Source organism: Rhineura floridana, chromosome 2 (genome assembly GCF_030035675.1).
Source record: "Rhineura floridana isolate rRhiFlo1 chromosome 2, rRhiFlo1.hap2, whole genome shotgun sequence".
NCBI lineage: Eukaryota > Metazoa > Chordata > Lepidosauria > Squamata > Rhineuridae > Rhineura > Rhineura floridana.
In genome coordinates, this window is record NC_084481.1 from 38,077,750 (window position 1) to 38,098,395 (window position 20,646).

At 43.3% G+C, this 20,646-nt stretch overlaps 1 protein-coding gene across 13 annotated transcripts in view; it reads left to right on the forward strand.

The window, feature by feature from the left end:
* The window catches only part of ZNF385B (zinc finger protein 385B), a 319,282-nt gene that overhangs the window by 164,440 nt on the left and 134,196 nt on the right, over positions 1-20,646 (forward strand). The window contains exon 1 of one of the 13 annotated variants that reach the window (XM_061608312.1): positions 10,475-10,710. The exons of 11 other annotated variants lie outside the window; for them this stretch is intronic. The gene's annotated coding sequence lies outside the window, so the exon portion shown is untranslated. Of the gene's footprint in view, positions 1-10,474; positions 10,711-19,587; positions 19,771-20,646 lie in introns of those variants that run through there. One more of the 13 variants, XM_061608311.1, reaches the window with a different exon arrangement.

A 20,646-nucleotide genomic window follows, 5' to 3' on the forward strand; every position in this document is an offset into this window, starting at 1 on the left:
TTCTGGAGGCCTGTCTCTCAGGGTTTTACAGCCCGAGGGCAGGATATGGGCTGCTTTTGGGGCCAACTCACCTCATCCACCTGGAGTTGTACGGCCCCGGGGGGTGGTGATGTGGGAAGCCCCCCCCTACTCACCTACAAGGTATGGCCAGGGCAAGGGGTAAGCAAAAGGGGCTTGCCCTTTGCCCCAACAGGGGCTGGTCGCCCAAGAGCTGTAGGGCAAGCTGCTTGCCTATAGTTAGTTCCCACACCTAGGTTTCCTCTCTGCAGGTTGCTTTAATGGGTTTGATATAGTTTAATAAAGTGGCCCTTTGTTGAACCCATAACTGCTGTTGTCTGTGTTTTATTTCGCCCATCGGCCGCAACTGAAAAGGCAAGATGGGTGAGAAGAGATCCTTGGGACAAGGTTAGGATAAAACTTTTAATAATTAATAATATCTGAAGGACTCATTAAAGGAGTGTTGTAGGAAGGATTCCAGGAGACAGATAAGGGGGTAGGTGAAGGCTACCCCAGAGCTTGATCCAGCTGCACTTTCCCAGCTGTTTTTTAATGTGCTTTTTAAATATGTTAATATTGTTTGTTGTATTTTTAAATAAGTAGTTTACTGTTACATGTAAGCTGCCTTGGAAGGATTTGTATCTTTAAAAGTGAGATATAAATATATATATTTTTAAGAAAGATATGTGGCAGACATACTGATGCACATTTTCAGCTTGTATTTGATGGAGCTGGGCCCACACAGTTGCATTTCAAGCATCCTCCTATGTATGAATCAGGCTTCAGCTAGTGTATGGCAGAGTGAATAGTTTCTTCTATGTAAGAAGTATTTCTTTTGCAGGAAAATCACTCTTCTTCTGTTCCATTGTCTCCATAACAACAGAGAGTCTTTACAACGAAAGCATAGCCCCTGAGGCTGTCACCTAAAAATCTCATGTTCGAGTTATTGTTGATAGCAACACAACTGATGCCAGGACAAGGGTTACTAGCAGACAATAATAGGCACTGCACCTATCCCTGAGGTATTTCATGTGACGTTTTTAAAGTAAAAAAACAACAACCGGAGAATAAGGACAATGCAGTTGTTATTATATATATTATACATGATAGTATATTTTTGGTTCAGCAAGAAACTGTTTAACTTCTCTAATAGGAGGAATTGAAGAGCACTTGCTGTAAACATTACCAGCCTATTTGGAAAAAAGCACTTCCAGATCTTAAACAGTGAGAACAGAAATAAACATATTTTAAATAATTAAATATATATAATGGATGCCTTTAAAAGGTAATTTATAAAACCTAACCTTAATGCCAGGTTGCCCCCATTTATCTACCTTTTGGATTGAGATAGTGATATTAAGAGGGGTTAAAAGCTTCCCTCCTGGATAATTTTCCCAACGAAAACTCCCTTCCCCCAGAGCCATTAGAGGATTTGCAATGCTTCACATGTGTGTATGCATACACTAAACTGAAAGCTGTTTCTTCCTAGGGCCTGATCACATTCTGGTTTAAAGCGGACCTGGTGCTTTTTGCAGATCCTTTTAATTTGGACCGTTTGCATGACATTTTTGCTAACGTGAGTGCATTCAGCTGCTATTGCCTTTAAATCCGGATTAAATCAATGCGATAAAAATCTGAAAATGGTTTGAAAATGTGCACCTGCTTTGACTATCTGCTGTGTTGTTGTTTTTCTCCACTGCTTTCGGCTGCACGGGTTGTTCGCCATTTTAGATCCTTCCTTTCTCCGACCCCCTACACTGTCTATGGACATCATTTTGTTTCCTGCCGCTGACGAACAAACTTCTGGTCACTCTAGCCTTTCTTTCCCCCATTTCCCCCCCAGCAAGTTCCCTCCCTCAGTTCTTTAAACCAGCTATGCGCTCCGTTTACTCGCTATTTTAGTTTATGAGCCTGGCAGTGGCAGCGAGGGGCAGTAAGGGAAGAGAAGTGGCGCTGCGCTGCCACTCTCCCCTGCACCTCTCTCTGTTGCGGGGAGGAGGAGGAGGAGACACTTTGCTCCACGCCAGTTTGTGGAGAAGAGACCAGGCAGGTATTTGGTGCTCGGGGCGTGGGTGGGCAAGCAGCCCCTCCTCCCCTCCCCTTCCCTTCGAGGCAGTGGCGGCAGCAATGGGGAGCAGTCCTGCTGGCCGGCGAAGGCTGCCTTCCCTACAGCCAGTGTGAAAGCTGCCCGCAACCGAGGAGGAGCGGGATGTGCCAGGGTGGCCTTGCTTGGTTTTCTGGAGGGGAAGGAGGGGGGTCGACCGAACCCCCCATCTAACACTTTCCGGCCGGGGCGCAGCCGTCTCCTTCACAAAGTGTCAGGCCCAGGATGTGACTCAGGAACCAGACCAACGGCTGTAGTTAATTCGTGTTTTATTAGGGTAATGTCCAAACAAAGACTGCGTTTTCTCATGAAGCAATACAGGGATACAGGTTCTGCAGCATTGGGAGAAAGTTGACAGAGCAAGGGACTTCTTCCCGCCTGTTCTTTAAGAAGGGTACAAACGGGCGCGCAATCTTTCGCTCCTCCTTAACTGCCCCTCAGGTACTGCCCGCCTTCCCCCCCTTCTCTCCTGTCTTTTCAGCTGTCTGCGTGTGCGCGGTGAGGAGGGAAGCATCACCCCCTCCTCTTCTGAAGTTTCCGATTCCAGGATGGGGGATAGGGGAGAGGCTGATGGTAAACTGTCTCCCTGCTTTTTGGCTGTGAGCAGCCCTCCCTCTTTTCCCTCTTGCTCTGAGCCTGAAAGAGGGGGAGGCGTGAGAATGTCCAGGGAGGGCTCAGGCTCCCAGTTGCTAAGCGACCTTATCACTGGCAGTTCCTCTTCGCTCCAAAGGGGGGAAGTTCCTCCCCCTTCCCTCTGCCATCCATCTGAATACTCTTCTCCCAACTCTCCGGGATCCAGCTCCCTGGGATTGGGACCCCAGCTCTGCCTTCCGACACCATCCCCCCTCCCAGGCTGTGCCCCCATCCCCTTGTCTGGCTTGGGACAGTGGGGAAAACGTTGATGGAAAAGTTTTACCAATTCTGGAGCATGCACATCAGCTGCATCTTCCCATGATCTGTCAGCCACCCCATAGCCTTTCCAGTGAATCAAGTACTGCAGCTTGTGGCGTCTGATCCTGGAATCTAAGATCTCCTCAACTTCAAACTCAAGCTGCTCATTTACCAGGAGTGGAGCTCCGGGAGGTTCCTCTGGCTGTAACTCACTGGGAGGGGCGGCTTTCGTTAAGAGGGATCGATGGAACACAGGATGTATTTTAAACGTGTCAGGCAGCTTCAGTCAGTACGCCACGGGATTGATTTGAGTTTCTATTTTGAAAGGACCCACCCTCTTGTCTTGTAATTTTCTACATTTGCCCGGCATCTGGAGGAAGCGGGTGGACAGCCATACCTGGTCTCCCGGTTGAAGGGGGGGCCCTCCTTTCTGTGCAGGTCAGCAACTCGCTTGTACTCCGTTTTGGTTTCGTTTAACTGCTGTTTCAGTGTCTGTTGCGCCGCTTGCAATTCCTTAAGGAAGTTCTCAGCTGCCGGTACCAGCATTCCTTCTGAGCTGCTTGGAAAGACTTTAGGATGGAATCCATAATTAGCGAAGAACGGGGTTTGTTGAGTGCTGGAGTGCAGAGAATTGTTGTAGGCGAACTCTGCAAAATGCAAATATGATACCCAGTCAGTCTGTTGATAGGACACATAACTTCGTAAATATCTTTCCAAAACGGCGTTCAAGCGTTCCGTCTGCCCATCTGTCTGGGGGTGATGGGCAGAGGAGAGTTTTAATTCCGTCTGCAACTGTTTCCACATTGCTCTCCAAAATTTGGCTGTGAACTGAGTTCCTCGGTCTGAGACTACGCTGTTTGGCAATCCATGCAGCCGGTAGACTTCTTTGATGAATAACTTGGCCGTTTCTTTAGCCTCTAAGGCCCCTGCACAAGGAAGAAAGTGTGCCATTTTGGTAAGTAGATCCACCACTACTAAGATGGCTGTCATTCCTTGGGACTTGGGTAGATCAGTTATAAAATCCATGGAGAGGTCCTTCCAGGGTTCGTGTGGGACAGGCAACGGTTGTAACAGTCCTGCTGGTGTCCCTGTTTGTGTTTTTGTCCGCAGACAGACAGAGCAGGACTTTACATAACTCTCAATATCCCGACGCATTTTAGGCCACCAGAAGTCCTTGGCCACGTTCTGAATGATTTACATCTCAAAGTGTCCCGCTGTGATGGAATCATGACACTGGCGTAGGATTCTGAGCCTTAATTCCCCTTCTGGCACATATCTGGCGGTTTTGAACCATAACAGTCCATTTCTCCAGTGAAAGGTTACTTCTGAGTCTTGACCTTGTCCCGTCTCCTGCTGATATTTTAGCATGTCTGCATCTTCTTGTTGTGCCTTTTTGAGTTCCTCTTCCCATGAAGGCTGGCATACTCCCAACGTTAATTTCTCTGGCGGGATTACGTACTGAGGCTGGTCCTCGGATTCACTTTCTTTGTATTGTGGCTGTCTGGATAAGGCATCCGCTCTCTGGTTTTTGGCTTGGGCATGGTAAGTAATCTGGAAGTTAAACCTAGTGAAGAACTGGGACCATCTTATCTGTCTCTGGTTCAGCTTTCTGGCGGTTTGGAGGCTTTCAAGATTCTTGTGGTCGGAGCGCACTTCAATTCGATGAGAGGTCCCCTCTAGGTATTGTCTCCAGTTTTCAAAAGAGTCCTTGATGGCCAGCAGCTCCTTCTCCCAAACTGTGTAGTTCTTCTCTGCAGGCTTTAACTTCCGAGAGAAGTACGCACAGGGGTGCAGCTCCTTCCCTTCTTGGTCTAATTGTAGCAGGACCCCCCCCGGTGGCAAAATCTGAAGCATCTGCTTCCACTACGAAAGGGCGGTTCGGATCAGCAAAGCGCAGAATGGGCTCAGTAGCAAACCTTCTCTTCAGCTCCTCAAAGGCCTCGGTGGCGTTCTCTGTCCATTGAAACTTCTTCTTCCCCCTTAAACAGTCAGTCAGAGGAGCTGTTAATTTGGAAAACCCTGGAATGAACTTTCTGTAATAATTGGCAAACCCCAAAAACCGTTGTACATCCTTTTTGGTGACAGGTTGGCCCCAGTCCAATATGCAGCTTACTTTCCCTGGGTCCATCTCCACGCCTTCCGCTGAGATTCGATATCCAAGGAAGTCTAGAGACTTGAGGTCAAATCCACATTTCTCTAATTTAGCATACAGGTGATTTTCTCTCAGTCTCTTCAACACCGTCTTCACATGCTGGTCGTGGTCTTCCTGGTTCTTTGAGAACACCAGGATATCATCTAAGTAACAGATTACATACGTGTCCAACAAGTCTCTAAACACGTCGTTCATGAATTTTTGAAAAATTCCTGGTCTTCCACAAAGCCCAAACGGCATGACCAGGTATTCATACTGTCCGTAAGCGGTCAAGAATCCTGTTTTCCATTCATCTTCCTCCTTCATTCTGATCAGATTGTACGCTCCTCTCAAATCCAACTTCGTGAAGATTTTTGCAGAGCGCAGTCGGTCCAGCAACTCTGAGATCAGGGGCAGCGGGTAGCTGTTGGGGATGGTGATCTGGTTCAATGCGTGATAGTCGTTACAGGGTCTGAGTTCCCCCCCCCCTTTTTTCACAAACAATAGTGGCGCTCCAGCAGGGGATTGTGAGGGGCGTATAAATCCTCGCCTCAGGTTTTTATCCAGGAATTCCTTCAGGGCCTCCCTCTCATTCTCTGTGAGAGAGTAGATTCTCCCTGATGGGATGCTGGCTCCTGGCACTAGATCAATTGCACAGTCGTAAGGGCGGTGGGGGGGTAAAGTCTCTGCCTCTTTTTCATCAAACACATCTTTGAATTCTTCATACTTTGGCGGCAGGGTCACTTGCTTGATCTCTTGCACTGCCCCCGCTAAGGTGTTCTTGATTCCTTCAGGTTGACAGTTCTCCTGGCAGTACTGTGAGGTGAACCACACCACCGCCTCCTTCCAACTTATTTTGGGTTCATGCTTTGCTAGCCAGGGCATTCCCAGAATCACCTCAAAGTTCGAGAGATCTGACACGTATAGCGAAATGAACTCTTCGTGCCCAGGGATTTGAAGTTTCACTTCCTCCGTGGCTTGTGTCACCCCTCCTGACTTCAGGGGTCTCCCATCGATAGTCTCCACAGCTAGGGGAGCGTCCAGTTTCCACCGGGAGATTCCATGACGCTTGACTAACTTTGCATCAATAAAATTTGTGGAGGCTCCACTGTCAATTAAGGCAGTGGAATTAAACACCACTCCTCTGGAAGTTGTAATCCGAATAGGCAAGACCAACACCCCCTTTGAGGGAGGTTGGATCGTTGGGGGGCCTTTATACAACGCTGCCCCCAGTCCACCGGCCTGCACGTGGACTGGGTGTTCTAGTTTCCCGACGGCTCGGCTTTCCCCCCTTTCAGTCCACAGTCTCTGGCCACATGGCCCGGCTTTGAACAATAAAAGCATAAATGTTCCCGGCGTCGTCTTTCCTTTTCTTCTTCCGACAGTCTTGGCCTAGCCCCTCCCTGTCCCTCAGTTGCATTACCTGCCATCCCTGCAGTGGGAAGGGTCTTGTTGCGGGATGCCGAGGCTGAGTATCTCGGGACCTCCTGCTTCCTTTCCAGGCGCCTTCCTTCCATCCGGTGATCTATCTGTAGGCATAGCTGGATGAGCCCTGGTAGGTCAGCGGGGGGGAGGTCCTGGCCAACTCATCCAGGATTTCAGCATTTAATCCACTCCGGTACATAAACATCAGGGCGGCGTCATTGTAACCAGTTTCCTGGGACAGAATTTTAAAAGCGTTAGTGTACTCGGAAACAGTCCCTTTAGCTTGCTTCAGAGCGCCTAGTTGCCGCGCTACTGTTTCAGCCCTTTGCGGGTCTTGAAACATCTCGGTCATCTCCTGTATAAATCCTCTGTACCTTCCTAAGACAGTATCCTTTCTCACGAGATACGGAGTCACCCATTTTGCAGCTTCTCCCTCCAGGAGGCTAATCACGAAAGCTACTTTAGCCCCATCGTCTGGAAATTCCATGTGCCTGACATCCAGATATAACTCACATTGAGCCACGAAGGTTGCCAACTGATCACTTTGTCCCGTGTATTTTGGGGGCAATCCAATGGGAACCTTTACTATGGCAGCTGGAGGGGCTGTTCGCATCTGGTCTATCGTGGCCTTCAAGGTTTGATTATCCGTCTTCAGCGGCTTGACTGCTGCTAGCAGGGCTTGAACATCCGTCTGCAAATCAGCTACCTTAGTCCTCAAGAGTTCCACTTCTTCCGTCTCAGAAGTGGGGTTCGTCCCCCCCGCTGCTCCCTTTGACATCTTGTCCCAGTCAAGTGAAGAGAGCATTGAGGGTGATTTAGGTGGCTCTGTCAAGCTGTCAGGCCCAGGATGTGACTCAGGAACCAGACCAACGGCTGTAGTTAATTCGTGTTTTATTAGGGTAATGTCCAAACAAAGACTGCGTTTTCTCATGAAGCAATACAGGGATACAGGTCCTGCGGCATTGGGAGAAAGTTGACAGAGCAAGGGACTTCTTCCCGCCTGTTCTTTAAGAAGGGGCCAAACGGGCGCGCAATCTTTTGCTCCTCCTTAACTGCCCCTCAGGTACTGCCCGCCTTCCCCCCCTTCTCTCCTGTCTTTTCAGCTGTCTGCGTGTGCGCGGTGAGGGGGGAAGCATCACCCCCTCCTCTTCTGAAGTTTCCGATTCCAGGATGGGGGATAGGGGAGGGGCTGATGGTAAACTGCCTCCCCGCTTTTCGGCTGTGAGCAGCCCTCCCTCTTTCCCCTCTTGCTCTGAGCCTGAAAGAGGGGGAGGCGTGAGAATGTCCAGGGAGGGCTCAGGCTCCCCGTTGCTAAGCGACCTTATCACTGGCAGTTCCTCTGTTTCGTCTTCGCTCCAAAGGGGGGAAGTTCCTCCCCCTTCCCTCTGCCATCCATCCGAATATTCTTCTCCCAACTATCCGGGATCCAGCTCCCCGGGATTGGGACCCCAGCTCTGCCTTCCGACACAAAGTGGTTGTGTGTGCACACAAACACAAAAATATACACACTGCACACTATAAACATTTCATTCCTTCTTCACAAAAAAGGGCTTTGTCTAGAGGAAATGAAACACAACACAGAAAGAGTAACTTGGGGTCAGTTGCACTCCCCACTGGCTCCCGGCAGAAATTGACAGAAACCCTTCCCCTTCTCATTAGCGATGGGGATGTTCCAGAGGGAGTTAACATTTAAATTGGGGGGCGGGGCCACAAGGAAACAGCGATACTAATAAATGCGAATGTGTGTGAACAACAGTAAATTGGAAGGAAGAGAGGACGGATGTGTGTGAACCGTGGAACTCTATCGTGAAGGGAAAAGCTTCAAATTCAATATGGATTTTAGCTCCCATGTCAACCTGGTCCTTGAGAGAGAGAGAGATAAGGAAGAGTGGGAATCCTGAGAAACTGTGGGCAAGACAAGAAAACAGGATCAGGGAAAAGTTCTGGAGTCCTCTCTCTAAACACTGCCACTTCCACAGTGTCATCCCAGGTCTTCCCCAAATGCACTCCTTTACTTTCTCTCATAACAGCAAATGGCTGCCATTCACTAATATGCGTCTGTGTTAGAATTGCTTTTTAATATTTTTTTAATAATGTTTTTAACCTTTTTTTAAATATGTTTTTTAAAATGTTTTTAACGTTGTTTTGTTTTAATGTATTTTAAGATCTGTCTTTATGATGTTTTTAAGTGTTTTTAGCGCTTCTGTTTGCTGCCCTGGGCTCCTGCTGGGAGGAAGGGCGGGATATAAATTAAATAATAAATAAATACATAATATGGGAAAAGTAAATAGTTGCTTGTGGGGACAGTGCAATGTTCCTTGTTGTGGGCAGCACAAGCCAACTTACGGGTAGCTGACGGGAGGGGGGCCGGCAGAGGAGGAGCCAACAGGAAGCTCCACAGCATCCACTTGCCACTTGGGAGCCACCAGCCCAGCTCTGTTGGAAGCCATGTGTGGGAGGCAGACAGGAAGAGCCAGCTCCCACAAATAGGACTTCAGGGGAGTAAGTGCTCCCCACAGACCACTGCAACTGTTTTACTCCGCTGACTTTTTTGCTGATGGAATTCTCATGTGGAGTGGGACCCAGGGGAGTGCTTTGAGGGGGATTTGGATTTTGCGTAAGTCCCCCCCCCACAGCTCCTCCTCTGCTACGCTCCTCCACAACACCCCATTTTAGAAGCTATCGCTGGCTTCTGCTGGCTTTCCGTCCATCGGACTGGCCGTCCCTGATGGACCCCTGGCGGAGCCAGCAGGGTCCTAGCAGTGTTGCGGCTCAGCCGGGATGGGGGACTTCTGCTGGCTGAGCCTGGAGACATCCAGAACCTGCCTGCTCAGCTGGGGGTCTGCCTCATCCCCCCAGTTTCCACCAGCCTGGCACACAATCAAGTTGGATTGCACCCTGTTCTCTGCCACTTTACCTTTGCTGACAGGGAATTCATGGGGCTGGGAAATATATCTCCAACTGCAGCACTCATTACACCCAAGCCTCCCTTACACATACAGGATCTTTCTTCACGCTCCCTGCTCAGAATAATGGGCATTTCACTAGTTTCTAATAACTGGTATATGGCCCCATCCATTACCAAATTTCAGGTTTTCTTGAAATTGGCAGCAATCATTCATCCTGAAACAATTGCAAGAAATAACAACTAGAAACAATTGCATGATATTTTTTATGAGCAGCAATTTTAAACATGCGCATAGACAAAAGAGTCTGAAGAAGGATATTATTGTTTGTTGGTTTATTTATAGAATTTTAACCTTACTCTTCAGCTGAAAAAAAGCTTCTCAGTGTGGCTTACGAAGTAATAATAAAAGAGTCCCTGTCCTCAGGCCTACGTTCTGAAAGATATGACATAAAAGAAAAAGAGTTGGGGAAGGGGGGAAGGGGGGAAAAGCAAGCTCAGGCACTAGTTCTTAGTTAGAAGACCAGTGGGCAAGAGCAGCTGCAAATGGTGAAGACAGTTGGCTACCTTGCTGTCTGCTGTTTCACATAATAAGATTATTGAATTTTTAAAATTATCTTTTGTGTTTTTATTCATGTTGTAAGCCGCTCTGGGGATGTTAGTCAATGAGTGAAGTATAGGTGAATTATTATTTATTAGTATTATTCCAGGGGGTGGCTATTAAGGCTAAACATTACTTTTGGGTACACTTACTTTAATCCAGAGGATCTTGAATAAACATGCTTAGGCTTCTGCTGCACGACTCTCCTTGGGCACACACATATAGTGGGTTTTAAAGCAAACCTCTCCCATCTATTTAGTCATTTCAAGCCCAGTGCTTCTGTCTGCCATGCAGTCTCCAGTTGACCCTGATGTAATATGTGAAGCATGTTACTCATTTGAGTTCATGTGATGAAGGGTGGATATTATTTAGGAAAGTCTCACCATCCAAGATTTATTTTCCACTACAGCCCCACACATGAAAGGTGCACCCAAACACACAGAATCTGTGGTTGTGACCTTCTTTTGGCTACTTCTGTATTGTATTCATTTTTTGTCTTTTGGATGAATGCAGAAACAGAGATTTTCAAGGCATCTGTAAAACAAAGGGGGGGGTGTGGCAATTCATAAATTGTTTTTCATATTATCTGGTTCCATCTGGGATGATTTAAATCGTCTTGGAGCAAATATGTGAAACATTGAAAAGTAGTGCTCAAGGTAAGTCTGTCCTTTCAGTATTTATTTTATCTAGGTGAGGTGTCTATGCATGTTTTTTTGTCCTTTTTCGCTTGATTCACTTCAATATATTTTGCATATAGTCCAGAGGAGATTGTTATAGTGGATAGGTTTAAAGGAATTGCAACAGTATCTGTGTTTGCCACTGTTGCTTCATCAACCTGATTATTGAATATTCTCCAGGGGGGGGGGATCAGTAACTAACCTGAAAACAATGTCAAACCTTTATTGTCAGTCCCGTATTTCTGTCTCTCGCCGTTGAGCATCCACATCATTTATCTTGCATACATAGGATTAAAGATATTGATTCGGTAAAAGGAATGGAAATGCTGCCATTGTGTGTGTGTGTGTGTGTGTGTGTTCTCCCCCGACCCCATATATAAAATACAATACCAGTCCCCTAAGAAAAAATCTTTAATAAAAGTGGTGTTTAAACCGTGGAAGAGCCCATTATTTCCAGGAAGAAAACCTCATAAAATTATTACTATGATTGCTGTTTAAAGTCATTTTATGCTCCTTGCTAGCAAGAAATTAAACTTTATCCACGTCAGCAATTCCTTTAAAGTTATTTCTTGTGCCCAGAAACTTTAGCACATATATTTAGAAGCATGTTCTGTTAAAAACAAGAAAAATTGCTTCCTATTAGATGCATTTAAAACTAGAGGAAAGACTAGAGAGCTTTGGAGTACTCTTACAGGTAGGGTAGTTGTGTGCAGAAAAGGACGAGGGTCCTGCACCTTTCATTTGGACTGTATTAGAAAATTTTCCTGTGTATTTTTTACAACCATTCTCTATCAGTTAATGAGAAAAGAAGTTGTGTTTGAAAAGGGGAGAAAAATATTCAGTGGAATTCTTATGTCTGGGATGCAGGGTTTTGATACACTTACCTTACTTTTGAGGTAGCCAAGGGGAATTTTGTGATTGTTCTTTCTGTCAAAAACATCTTATCAGTGGTCTGCATTATGCAGCTTTCCTGCATGCCAATACTTCAATTGAAGCCCAGAGGAAATCATCATCATGAGGTAACTCCTTCCATAGGGATCTTTCAGATCAGAAATTGTGGGCAGCTGGGGAAGCTGCAGTATGCTGGTGAAATGTTTACCATAAAAACACACACGCACCACACACACTATCCTCAATCATCTCACAATGATAAGGTAAGGTCAAAACCACACACTAGGGATGGGGGAGAAATTAGAATCAGTTCAAATTTCAAGGTGATGCACTTTCGAAATCAATATGTGAACTGAAACACAGCTATCCTTCAAAATTTGCATTTCTCCAAACTTTGCAATGCCATTCTCCAACCAAGTAACATGTACAAAATGCATCCACTCAAGTAAAGTGTGCATTAAAATGCATGTATTAGTGACAATAACATACAAAAATGCATTGTATTAGGAAAAAATGTTTTGTAAAAAAGTGTATATTCGGCAAAACTACATAGAAACATTGTATATTGGGAGAAATTTGTGAAAAAATACTGATTAATTTTCATGAGGACATAAAAAAACCAACAACACCAAACTGATGTTGGTGGATTTCCCCATTCCTACACTGCGCCCACCGTTATTCTAAAGAAATTCTCAAGTGTCCTGAAAATGAGGCAGGAAAATGGAAACCTCTTTCACAGGAAAATAAAACTTTCAACAAATCAGAGGACATGTTAAATCGCAGCATTACCCTGAATAGTTGTTGAGGGTGGAATTTCAGCAAGTATAGCTTGCAAGACAAACTTCATATGGATTTATCCTTATCATGTTTGTCTTGTTATATTTAACATAAACCTGAAAGTGGTCCTGAAATTCTTTGAATACACTTTTAAATACTGTGATTCACAAACAAGATAAACGAGCGTACTTGGATTTAGTTCCAATTAAATCAATGAAATTAAATAAGGTTATATACAATTATTTTGTACTGTACATTCCACATGAAGTTTTATTTTATTATTTTGCTTTGTATGCAAGTGCACATAAATGAAAAGGAGTGAAATTGTACTGGTTCAGTTGAAGTACTCCAGTTGAACTGGTTTGTGTATTAAATAGACTTTCCCTTTGTTGATTTGCTATTTCACTCAGGGTATATTGCTAAGTATGCTATACTTCTGCAAGGCATTTGATTCCATGGAGCATATGGTGACACCCCACTGCTATTATAATGGAAATATTAATCAAATTTTCCACTACATTCTTCTCATATAGCTTGAATATAAATCCACTTTTAAATTGTATTCCATTATTTTTAGTTCCTTTCTTTCTCTTCCTTTTTTTATAATCCTGTGAAGGAGGCAAACCTCCTTATCAATTTTTCATGATATCCTCAGTTCATGATCACTTATTCAGGGTATACATATTTTAATCTTCCCTTATCAGTCATAGCATTCAACATACTAGTCATTTTTTCTTGCCCATCTCTCGTTCCCCCCCCCATTTTATCAGGGTCTTGTAACAAGATGCCTGGTGCCTAATAACATAATACTGTGAGTACTAGGAAGAGGTTGACATTTGCCTGGTCTATGACATATACACAGTGATATTCGGATAGTATTAAATCTGTCCCAAGACTAGATGAATCCAAACAAACAATTTCATTCATGGTTTTGGGAAATGTATACTGAGGACTACTTTAATAGTTAGACACATTTTTCTATGTAAGAAGCATATTTGTGTAGGAAAAACGTGAAATCCACATATTGTAGTATGATTGTGAACACATTTCTTTCACTTCAGCCATGACTAATTGTAGTGGGAATGTGGTTGTGACTATTTATACATAGCTAGCATGTGTGTGTTTTTCCTATGATGAAGTCTAGCAGTTAAAGAAATGCCCCTTATCTGTAGATACCCGTTAATACGTTTAGCTGCATATTTCTACTCTCTAGTGCAGGGAGTATCACTATTGACATTTTCTAGTGGTTAAGTCACTGCACCCTTTCACAAACTCAGATGGTTTCACTGGCTCATATTCCAGAACACATGCATAGTGGTCACATTTTTTTTATGACTGTGTTTGATGCAATCTGGTGCTTTTAGCATTTTATGAAACAAAGCTCATATTGAAAACTGATATGCTGATATTAGAAAATCCAGATATGGTAGACTTGTCATAGCTCCACCACACACTGGTGCTGACATTAAAAATCAGTATGAAATGTGGCTCCAATCTGCTCATAATCTGTGCATATAAACCCCTTTAAAGTTGATGGAATTTGCTGTTGCATAACTCGGCAAGGATTACAATCGTTATGCTAAAGTCTTTGCAAATTTCTATTCGTATCACTCTCAAAAATTAATATTAAAAGCAGTTCATGGTCAAAATGAATACACTGCCAAAATATTTTTTTGTTTTTGTTTATCAGTATTCCATTACTAGTAGATACTTCAGTTATTAATCAGTGGCAAATTATTACTTTGAATTTGGGCTAAATAAGATCCCCTATTAATTTAAAATGTTTACTGACACTCCCATGATATTTTCCAAAGAGCCTTTCTTGCTGTTTTGTTGTCTGTGTGGGGTTTCAAATCATAAATGTGTCATTAAATATTGCTTTATGCTGTTGACTCGTTAATAACTCGCACAATAAAGAATCCCCACTTGTACAATGAAACAGTGGGGTGTTATAGCAGCTAAAAACTTTTAAAATTAAAATCTACAGCGGTAGCATTACATCAATTTTAAGTGGCCATAATCTAGGTTTTAAAATGCTCATAAATAAAAGCAGTTAGTATTTATTTTGTTGGCTATCTTCTTAATAAACAAAAGCCATATTAATCCCCTAGGTATTGTTGGACTCATTATCTTTGTCTTAGTTGTCAATATTTCAGATGGAACGTTTATTTGTACCAATTCATCAGCAGAAAGATTTTGGCTAAACATTTTTCGGTGCTAGCTACAGAATGAATATCAAGGTTGCTGTAATTACTACACCAAGCACATTTTACTTTAGCCTTTCCTAAGCAGGTGTTCTCTAGCTGTTTTGGACTACGACAACCATCAGACCTAGCCAGCACAGCCAGGCTGGTGAAGGCTGTTTTCCTTTTAGTGTATTGTTTTGTTAAAAAGTGACTAGTCAAATTTCACCTTGCGGGAACTGCTTGTCACTGTTTCTTAACTTTCAGCCTCGATGGGTGTATGTCAGGCTGGAATGGCACAGTAATAGGAGATGCAGAGCTGCTACTGGAAACAACAGGTCCACATCTCCCTAATAATGTGCAATAAAATAAGCTGCACCTTATGATGTCTTTACCCTTCCAAGTTAACTGGCTGTCACATGTGTGTGAGGAAACCCAAATCATGAAGATATCACATCACATAGTTTTTTGTAACAACACCTTACTGGAGGGAGAAACACAAAGCTGCTGTTTTCAGTGGCAGTCACACATCTCCAGTAATGTATAGTTTCAGCCTCACTAAATTAAGGACTCCTGTATTATTTAGTATCCAGATGGTTGTGCATTGTGCTCAAGTGAACAGCATTTCCTCCCTGTGTGTATTAATGTTGGTATGTTCTCCTGGCATATCTTAGAATTTTTGGGACGTTCTATAGGCCTGTCAAAAGCACTAGAAACAATAAAGATTCTAACATTTATAAGTATATCATCTCTTATTTCTTGACACTCCAGAAATAGCAGTGTTTTGCACTCAGAGCACCAACACTGTTCACATAGCAATGATTATTTATTTCCTTATTTGGTGCCAGTTGCATTTTTTTTTAACAGAATACACTAAGCAAGAGACAAAATCCTACTCTAAGGATATAACAAATAAAGCTTTGATCATGTCTTCTGGCAGAACTTAGATACACAGATGCACAAGTCAGAACATCAGGCAAAGGCAAGCGTGAATAAACAGAATAATTGGCATCAGCAGAATCTTTGCCCCATAGAAATTAAGATAACTTTTAGAAGGTATCCTAACGGAATGGGAAACAAATTTATTGTTGGTGGTCATATAGCTTGAGATATCTTGTTCTCCAGTACAGTCTTTCCACAGTGTGATGCCTCAGTCCATGAAGATGTACATGACCCCTTTAGCTAGGACAGTAAGCAATGCCCTTTAGCAGCTCTGGTGCTAGAAATTGCTTGGGACAGTGCAAGAGACAGCAATGGCTTCACAATGTATCTTTCTTACAACTGGAGGATTATGTATACTTTTGATGATGATGATGGACTGCCTTCAATGACGACCCTAAGAATAGGGTTTTCATGGTAAGCGGTGTTCAGAGGGGGTTTACCATTGCCTCCCTCTGAGGCTGAGAGGCAGTGACTGGCCCAAGGTCACCCAGTCAGCTTAATGGCTCTGTGGGGATTTGAACCCTGGTCTCCCAGGTCGTAGTCCAACATTCTAACCACTACACCACACTGGCTCTCTATGTATACTTTTATTTACTTTATATATATATCCCACCCTTCCTCAATCAGTACCTGATTCACTGAAAATTCATGCTGTGTTGATGTTACTCAGTGGCCTCTTATTCCCCTTACTGGTGCTTCCTCTCAGAATAATTTTTCTCTTCCTTAGTCCTCAGTGATGGTAGCTTCATTTGCACTCGCTGCTTAGTTGTGGCAATTCATGTGATTTTGTTTACAAGTGTTAATTATGTCATCGTGTCACATATAGCATTATGATGTAATTACATGGATACACACAGCCATTCAGATTAAATGGTGGTGAGGGCAAATGAGGCAGCTGGGGCAAAAGAAAATGATGAAAAATTGCATCTGAGATTAAGCAACAGCAGATCAAAAAGATGTTCTCATTCATGAATGCAAATATGTTTGCAACAGCTAAAAACAGAAAGCTCTGTTCAATAAAAACAAACAAGCAGCTAAGTAAGTTGTTTCAGATCTTCCTAAACCCCACTAATACATCTTCCTGAGTATGTTTCTCAGTATAATGTAGTTGTACAAGACTCCCAAAGCTTTCAGTCACGAGTGCATTACAAAACAAAAACAAAAGAGTCATTCTGGTTTCTTTCCTGGTTACATTGTCCATTAATCTTCATCCTATTTAGTACCTGATCTCTCTGGTAAATTTATAGACAGCAAGACTCTAATGGGTTCTTTTCAAGTTTACAACTACACTTAATGCTTCTTGAACATGTGTTCCAGTATTAAACACCACTTCAGTAATGAAGCAAACTTTGGCACACTGTGGCACGATGCTTGGAAGTCCTTTTCTCTATTCCATACCTATATTTATTTATTTATTTATTTATTTATTTATTTATTTAAACTATCTTATTTATTAAAACTATTAAAACTAAAACCAGCTTTCACATAAACATTACAAGATGGTGTACCAATATACATTAATATTACATTAAAACTTACAGAATAAAACAGCAGCCACCATTAGCCAAAACAGGCATATTAAGTTCTACTGTCAACTAGTATCAGTGTCCAGCAAAGAATACATTTTAGCAGATGCTGAAATGTCATGAGTGTTGGCATCTGCCTTAGTTTAAAAGGGAGGTTATTCCAAAGAGAAGATGCCACGGTAAAAAAAGACCTGCCTCTGGTTGCTGCCAAACCAAACAGATTGTTATAGGATGTAGCACAAGCAGGAGACCCTTATTACACAATATTAGGCAGGTAGAAACAGAAGATGTTGCTTTCTTGGGTACCTTGGTCCCAAGTTGGTTTTGGCTTTTGAAGTCAAAACTGAATTCTTAAATCTGGCCTGGTAGCATATTGGTAGCCAGTGCAGCTCCTTTAAGAGTGTGATACATGTGTGCAGCAGGATGTTCCACTCAGCAGCTTAGCCACTGCATTCTGCACTAGCTGCAGCTTCTGAACCAATCTTCAACGTAAGCTCCACACAGAGCACATTACAGTAGTCCAGTCTTGAGGTTACCAGTGCATGAGACACAGTGGGAAGGCTGTCCGTGTCCAGAAATGGTCATTGCTAGCATATCAGGTGGCTCCAGTACAAGGCATTTCTAGCCACCTTCTGCCTTTTTTGGGGGGGGGGGAATGCAGCACCATCCAGAATAAGCAACTGTCACAATTCCTAGAACCAGGAACAGCTCACCCACAAGACCTCTGTCTTGTTGGGATTCAGCTTATTGGCCCTTATTTAGCCGACTGCTGCATCCAAAAACCAGTTTGGGACTTGCCCAGCCAGCATGCTTCTGTATTTCAGTTTGTGAGAATCACAAGTAGGGAGAGCACTGTTGCACTCAGGTCCTGCTTACGGGCTTCCCATAGGAATCAGATTGATCACTGTGAGAACAGGATTCTGGACTATATGGGCATTTGGTCTGATCCAGCAGGGCTCTCTTTGTGTTCTTATTGGCTTCCCTTGAGTTCTTGGGCAAAGTTAATAGGATGCAGTCTGGACAAGGCTCGGGGCCTGAGAATGATTCTGTATCTTTAAGAGAATAAAATATTCAGCCAAGCGCAGGTTTTCTTGCAACACTGTAATGGGAAAAACCACAAGGTGAACGGGAAGGGAGAATTTCACCTTGTGGTTTTTCCCATTACAGTGTTGCAAGAAAAAACTGCACTTGGCTGAATTTTCTCTTCTCTTAAAGATACAGAATCATTCTCAGGTCCTGAGCCTGGCAACCCTAGCCTCTGGACTGAAGCTGAGTAGAAAACTGTATTTTTTATTCCATGTTTAAGGGTCACCACCACTGTCAGGAGCAGGTGTAGGTTTCTTTCTCTCACACACAATGGTGTCCTCAATTGCAAATGACTAACTTTGTCCCCTGTGAGTGGCTCCCATTGACTTTAACAGGACAAACTAAACAGCTCCTAATCAGCAAGAGGTTTTTGAGAAGAGAAGAATTGCCCCCTGTCTCACACGCAGGGTTTACTGGACCAATTTCAACCACCACCCCTAAAATCAAAAAAGGATTAAGAGGACATGAATTGCCAAATGTCACTGCCTTGGGGCTGGTTACAGGGTTACAGGGATCATACAACTCCCCTGCTGCAACAGCTCCACTGGCTGCCAGTCTGTTTCCGGACACAATTCAAAGTGCTGGTTATGACCTATAAAGCCCTATACGGCTTAGGTCCAGGCTATCTGTCAGACTGTATCTTCCTATATTAACCTGCCTGGGCCCTGAGATCTTCAGGAGAGACCCTTCTCGCAATCCCAACACCTTCACAAGTGCGACTGGTGGGGACACGAGATAGGGCCTTTTCGGTGGCTGCCCTAGGCTCTGGAACTCCCTCCCTAGGGAAGCAAGAATGGCCTCCTCTGCCGACAGCTAAAGACTTTTTTCTTCCGGCAGGCCTTTGGAACTGAAGGCTTTAAGGGTAGTGATCGAAGAGGGTGCTGTATGTTATTGTTTTACTTGTATGCTCTTAAACTGGGTTGCAGTATTTTAAGTGTATGTCTAATTGGTTTTAACATCTTAATAGTTTAATTCTGTTTTAATGCTGATTTTTATATGTTTATATGTTCTTAATGATATGTACTTACTTTTATCTGGAAGCCGTCTTGAGTTCCACTTTGGAAAAAAGGCGGGGTATAAATAATAATAATAATAATAATAATAATAATAGGCTGCTGCTGCTGCTGCTGCTTGTATACCTGAGGCTTTACCAACAACTCTGTAGACAATGCATTTAAATTACCCTTTGCAGGAATTTAATTTCAATGCATTGTTCTAGACGTTGTTAAGCTAAGTTTTTTAAAAATGTGCAACCTTAGCCCTCCCCCCCCCCTACCAATAACTGTTAATGCTGAGGCAGGGGGAATGGGTGATTTCGAACAGTTTACATACTCTGTAGAAGTATGTTTGTTTTTAAAAAAATCTTATAGTGTCAAGCTTTTAGGTTATATTTGGTCTTGTGATGTCATCAGGTAGGCTTTCTCTAATCAAGTTGCAAACCTCCTCAACTGTAATTAGAGCTAAGCAGCGGTGTCAGGGAGTAGGATTTGTTCAGGCTTATCACTTGCCTGCTGTCTCTTAGCACCAAACATCACAAAAGAACCGTGGTGAAATGAAGGAATTATTTATGTCTAGATATGTGCTTTCACATCTGATGCCTAAATGCTGTCATGGGCTATAATCGTATAATCAAGGTAAGCATTAAGGGTCTCTTTAAAATGTGAATTATAGCACTTTTTGCTATTTTAGAACATTACAAAAAATGCGTCATAGGAAATAACTTGGGTGAAGGAGGGGGGGAAACCCCAGGAATTAGGATGAGTCTCTAGTTTACAGAATATGCTTTTCTAACAAATTTCAGTAAACAGACAGAGGTAGGTTAATATTACTTAATGAAATAGGATGGAAGTCAGTTGTGCTCCAGAAGTGACAATAGCATTAGTAAAGTGGAATCTGAGCAGTTAAACAAAGCTAGCTATTCTTGATTCTTATCTCCAAAGTCTTTCCAAGTAGTTGAAATAAAAGTTATTAAATTTTGTTAACACAGTAACATCTACTTCTGTTCAGGTTGTTGGCACATGTCACTCCACAATCACCTAGAAGCCCTCCTTTGTTTGTAGCGCCTCTTCTGAATTTGAGAAGATAAATTGTAATTGGCTTTCAGCCTGGGGGCTCTTGGGCTGGTGTGGAAATTTTGGTAGCTAAAATAAGGTGAAGTGAGTATATACAGTTTTTGTCGATTTGTAGGGGGAGGTGGGTTATAGATGGTGCCTTCATTATTAATTTACCAAAGTAACCATTAAACATGCATTCATACATATGGTGCCAATATGCTTAATCGGGTTCAAAAACCAGATACCTGAAGCTAGAGCAAGTCCCCTTGCCAGGCTATAGCTTAAATATGTTACACATGTGTAGGGATGGAAAGATCTGGCTATTTCAGCTCTCCCAGTTTCTCATTTTTCCAATTTTAATTCAGTTCTGCAGCAATCTGATTTTTTAAAAAACCTCATAAAAATTCTTCAGCATTATAGTGCAAATTTCTCCTAATAAACACATTTTTGTGTGTA